This window comes from Pinus tabuliformis, chromosome 8 (assembly GCF_031772625.1).
Source record: "Pinus tabuliformis cultivar Carrire ecotype Pingquan chromosome 8, CPIR1, whole genome shotgun sequence".
Classification (NCBI taxonomy): domain Eukaryota; kingdom Viridiplantae; phylum Streptophyta; class Pinopsida; order Pinales; family Pinaceae; genus Pinus; species Pinus tabuliformis.
Window position 1 is genome coordinate 515,818,585 of NC_142294.1, and position 5,060 is coordinate 515,823,644.

General features: G+C 40.3%; 2 long non-coding RNA genes and 1 pseudogene across 2 annotated transcripts; 2 read left to right on the forward strand and 1 right to left on the reverse strand.

Moving 5' to 3' along the window:
• Window positions 1–1,137: 1,137 nt before the first annotated feature.
• LOC149236388 (uncharacterized) lies at window positions 1,138–1,951 on the reverse strand. Its single transcript, XR_016268393.1, has 3 exons — window positions 1,844–1,951; window positions 1,611–1,709; window positions 1,138–1,161 (listed from the first exon to the last, which is right to left on the reverse strand). It is a non-coding gene; the product is annotated as an uncharacterized LOC149236388 (long non-coding RNA).
• A 734-nt stretch (window positions 1,952–2,685) lies between these two features.
• On the forward strand, window positions 2,686–3,188 carry LOC149236389 (uncharacterized). The gene is made up of 2 exons (XR_016268394.1): window positions 2,686–2,807; window positions 2,934–3,188. It is a non-coding gene; the product is annotated as an uncharacterized LOC149236389 (long non-coding RNA).
• Window positions 3,189–3,762: 574 nt separating this feature from the next.
• Window positions 3,763–4,542, forward strand: LOC149236390 ((+)-alpha-pinene synthase, chloroplastic pseudogene; annotated as a pseudogene).
• Window positions 4,543–5,060: the final 518 nt, after the last annotated feature.

Genomic DNA, 5,060 nt, shown 5'->3' on the forward strand with positions numbered 1-5,060 from the left:
CAAATAAGGACTAGTGTAAATTCAATTGTAACCACAACTTCAACTTAAAAGTAGAAGTTTCTCATCTCATCCATCCTCTCTTCTCGATTTTGACATTTGTTGATCCATGTGTCAAGGTAGCTTTACACTTGCTAACATAGTCAACGGTGACTAATTCGATCGAATCCCAAGTATTAATTTTTTTTTTAATACTATTCATCTTGCTAATATAACAATGTTTAGCTCCTTATTAGTCCCTGCCATCTGGCATTCGGCAGGGACTATAGTAATCGATCAGGGTGGAGTTAGCATTAATTCTGCGGTGTTAGCATTAATTCTGCGGTGTTATTTGCGGTGTTATTAGCCGTTTAACATAAGGTTTCCAAATCGTCTTTCCGCCGATGTGCTTACATAAGCTAAGTTCCATTTGCACCTGACGCCTCGCCATCCGCTTCGCCATCTTATTTGGCCTCTTCCCGAGGCGGAAGAGGCCCGATCATACCTTAAATTACTTTTATGCGCACTGCATTCTCCCTAACTGTCAACGGTCTGGGTTTAATGTTAACATTAATTCCCATTAATTCGTATTATCTGCAGGGGTATGGGTATGTTAAGGTTTCCTAAGCTTTGGTGTTAAGCTGCAGGTGTCCGTGGCTGCCGGCAGGTGTCAGGAGGGCGGTCCCCAATATCAACACCTTGCATCTGCTTCCCATGTTTCTTGCATTTACTTCCCAGAGAGCTTCTGGTTGTAGGACGACAGGAAATTCTGCTCGACCTTCCTTGGCGGGGTAGCGGAACGACCTCGCATCTGTCGCCTGGTTCGCATCTGTCGCCTGGTTCAATCAACGACCATCTTGCATCTGCTTCCCATGTTTCTTGCATTTACTTCCCAGAGAGCTTCTGGTTGTAGGACGACAGGAAATTCTGCTTGACCTTCCTTGGCGGGGTAGCGGAACGACCTCGCATCTGTCGCCTGGTTCGCATCTATCGCCTGGTTCAATCAACGACCATTTCTGGAGGAGCCCAGCACGTTCAACTACCTTACAACAGGTTTTCCCATTCTTGTATGTTATCCCATTCCTGTATGTTATTTTTGTTGCAGTGAAGGAAAATCCCTGAGACTGCTTTCTTTATAGTTGGTTTCACAAGTCTGATTGACTTCTCTGCCATATAGCTGATGGTCTGTTGGGAAAAAACAACATGGATTCAAATAGATCAAGATTTTTTTTTTTGAGATTTTATATAGGATACAAGAGAATAGAATATATTTATTTACATCCTCGGAAGATTCTGTAGAAACTATAGGACTAAGTTACAGCGAAAATTGTACAACAAATTTCCGCAGCGTAGCTACCCCAAGGCTAACTTCACCTACTCTATCTATACTGTGAAAATACCCATTTTTCAAAGTTTTTAAATACCTTGAGTATCAACTACCTACTTGTTTCTAAGTTTTAAAACACTTTACATATAAGTTTATAACTACGTACTGAGGGCAAATTTTACCAGCCATGTAAAGTATTCAAATATTCATGCTTTATTGAGGGCTTCTTCTTACTTTCTTGTACAAAGTTACTGTAACATGTATATTAACCCACCTAAAAAAATGCCTGATGTTCAACATGACTTACTTGTTTAGGTTCGCCATTTCTGCCTCCAATGGTGGTTGCAATAATATGCCCCGCCTCTGTGACATTTCCAGCTACGACAGTTGCTTTTTCTTCCATCTCCTGAGGAACTTACCCATTAGGAAAAAATGATTTGAAACCAGAATTTACTTTCATGTCATAACAAAACTATTGTACATTAAAGAATACAAACACTGTAACAGTTCTGTTTCAAATAACCTAAAGCATGTGATCACCTTGTCATCCTTGATCTTCATGGTGTTCATCTCTCTGGGTAGGCGTTCAACTCCACTTGGTCCCAATTTTACTGGCGCAGAACCGGTCTTGGTTTCTATTCTCACTGGCACCAACCACGTTACTACTCTATGCCTGTTACAGCACCCAACTTTCTGCCTCGACACCTGCCTGGATTCATGGTCATTTCCTGTATTAATACCAAATGACTAGACGCTACAGGCGCGTATTAAGATTCTAGAATCCCCGTGAAATTTATACAAATGGACACTTTTCTTTTCAGGGATTTGTTATTTTTTCGACATCCATTGCATGATTGTAATATGACACAACCAACAGGCATAAATATAGAAATTCTTTTAAAGAACGACTATCAGACATCAGAACTGAAGACCTTGACTATCAGACATCAGAACTGAAGACCTTGTTGTCAGTTTGTAAACAGAAATTGACACAACAACACATTTATCCCCTTCAATATGACGGTATTTCTTCTCCTGATATTACTTGATGACCAAATCCGTGCTTACAATATGCAAGTTTTTCATTCACACAGAACAATGGACTGTATGGCCAAAGAAAAAAAAAACAGGTTACCTAGTCGTGCAGTAATTTCAATGAACTGTTTATTCAATTGCTCTGTACGCCCAAATCTGCTGCTCCGCAATGAGTTCCAATCATCCTTTTGCCATGTTGTTCTGGAAACAACAAAAACATGTTCTTGCTTAGGTTACCAGTTATGTTTTATTTTTCTGCCTGCAATTACAATCCTACGGGCCTATTTCAATTCCTTTGAGTTTCATCGAAATGAATAGACTCGTTGTTTCCAATTGAACAGAGCATACTTCTGCAGGTCGAAGGTCGGAATGGGATCGGGCGAGAAGTAGCACAACAAGGATTCATCCCAGTCGAGCACACAGTTTTCCATTTGTAGACACTTTTTTGGGGTCCTCCCGGTGAGGGGAGGTGAGCGACCTAAACTGCTATATCAATCTATTTTCGTGAGCCTCCCGGCCATGTATCTTCTCTTGGCAAGTCCTGAAAGGTCTGCTTTGCTTTCTCATTGATGCCTTGCTCCGTCCTACCTTTCAGTCAGTGCAGGCTGGGAATCTCAGCAAGCAAGCAGGTTTCCAAGCTACCTTTGTACAATATTCAGATGCAGACACACGGTGGAGTGTCATCCTTCGGATATCACATTGACCAGGGCCATTCCTCGCGTGTTCTTTGAGAGCCTATCAAACCATGATCAAAAGGAACAGATCTCCTTTCATGCTAATCTATGCTAATCTCGACATTGCCGGAAGAAAGAGCCTGTGAACTATCCAAGATTATGCTGTAATGCATGCACGCTGGCGGGTCTTCAGAATGGTGGCCACGGTCTTTTTGTTCCATTAGTCGAACTATCCAAGATTATGCAAAACAGGTGTAACACATGCAGGGAGGGTCTTCTGAATGGCGGGTCCGTGGATTATCTCCAGAACAGGTTCTACACGACTTCCGACTCGGATTTGCCAAAATATGTCATATGATCACGGTTCTCGACGATATCTACGACACCTTCGGAACAATGGAGGAGCTCGAACTCTTAACCGCAGCATTTAAGAGGTGATATCTGGGGAGGCCTATTTCATACATATATTTCTTATGTATTTTTAATAACTTTACCTTCAAATTAAGAAAAAGTATACTAATCCTTCTCGATTTTAAATAAGTAACTTTCCTTTCACAGAAGATTCAAGGCCGAGACACAGTCAGCTATGTTCGACAATCTGTATGAACAATTATAGTAAAGCATACACGTAATACAAATATTTCTTTGTGAGAACCTTAACTTGGGGAAATATTTCACCCAGTATGATCAGTTAATTTTGTTTCGCTTGTTCATGTGCCTGTGCATTGGGAGGATTATTTTGATTCGTCTATGGTAGATGCCAGGTCGATTTCCACTGGTTATCTTCCGACGTTCGAGGGGTACCTGGAGAATGGTAAAATCAGTTTCGGTTCTCGCATAATGACACTGCAACCCATGCTCACGTTGGGATTTTCTCTTCCGCGTCACATACTGCAGGAAATAGACATTCCCTCGAAGTTCAATGAGTTGATATGTGCCATCCTTCGACTCAAAGGTGACACTCAAGGCTACAAGGTATTCCTCATAACCTTTTATAGCAAATCAAATCAAATGGAATATGTTGTGGATTTATTCATTTTTTATTCCAATTTAGAATTGGGATACATATGATAGTGACAATGGCATTGTGAATGCAGGCGGACAGGGCGCGTGGAGAGGAAGCTTCGTCCGTAACGTGTTATATGAAAGACAATCCTGGAATAACAACAGAGGAAGATGCTGTCAATCACATCAATTCTATGGTCAATGAGTTAACAAAGGAACTGAATTGGGAGTTACTTAGACCCGACAGCATTATTCCCATCTCTTACAAGAAGCCTGCGTTTGACATTTGCAGAATTTTTCATCACGGTTACAAGTACCGAGATGGGTTCAGTGTTGCAAGCATTGAAATAAAGAAGTTGGTAACGAGAACCATCGTTGAAACTGTGACTTTGTAACAAGACCTGAAACGTACAATAAGTTCCCAAGTTTCTGATTTTGCTACCTAAACCTGGAGATCTCTGATTTTGCTACCGTGTTCTTTTTGGTCAGCTAATAGAGACGTCCATATCATAATGGTCATATGGAGTAGGTGGTGGAATTGATTGGAAGCATGGAAAGATACCATATTACATTATAAAATATGTGGCTTTATCTTATAAAATATGTGCGTTCATGTCAATCTATTTTATTGGTTATATTTGATAGCACTTCGATAGAGTGTAAGATAATCAATCTAGAGCAAGGGATAACGCTTAAAGCACTGGTTCTGGTTAATCAAGCGAATCACCCGGATCGACTGCTTAGTCGATCAAGCTCATTGGTTGCATGGCACATGTTCTATCATGATGCAGGGACTCGCTGCCTCGCAGCTACCCTTGTTCTATTTATGGATTGTTTTATTTTCAAACAACATATGGTCTCATTTTTCTTTACTAATATCACACTACATTTTATTTAGCTCAATGAGAGAACACTCTCCTTGCAAGTAAGATATAAGTAGGAGGTTAGATTACATTGTGTTTTAATATGGATTAATCACTAAAAAAATGAAAAAAATTCACATTCTAAACAAAAATAAAAATAGATTGTCGTTTAAAAGACAA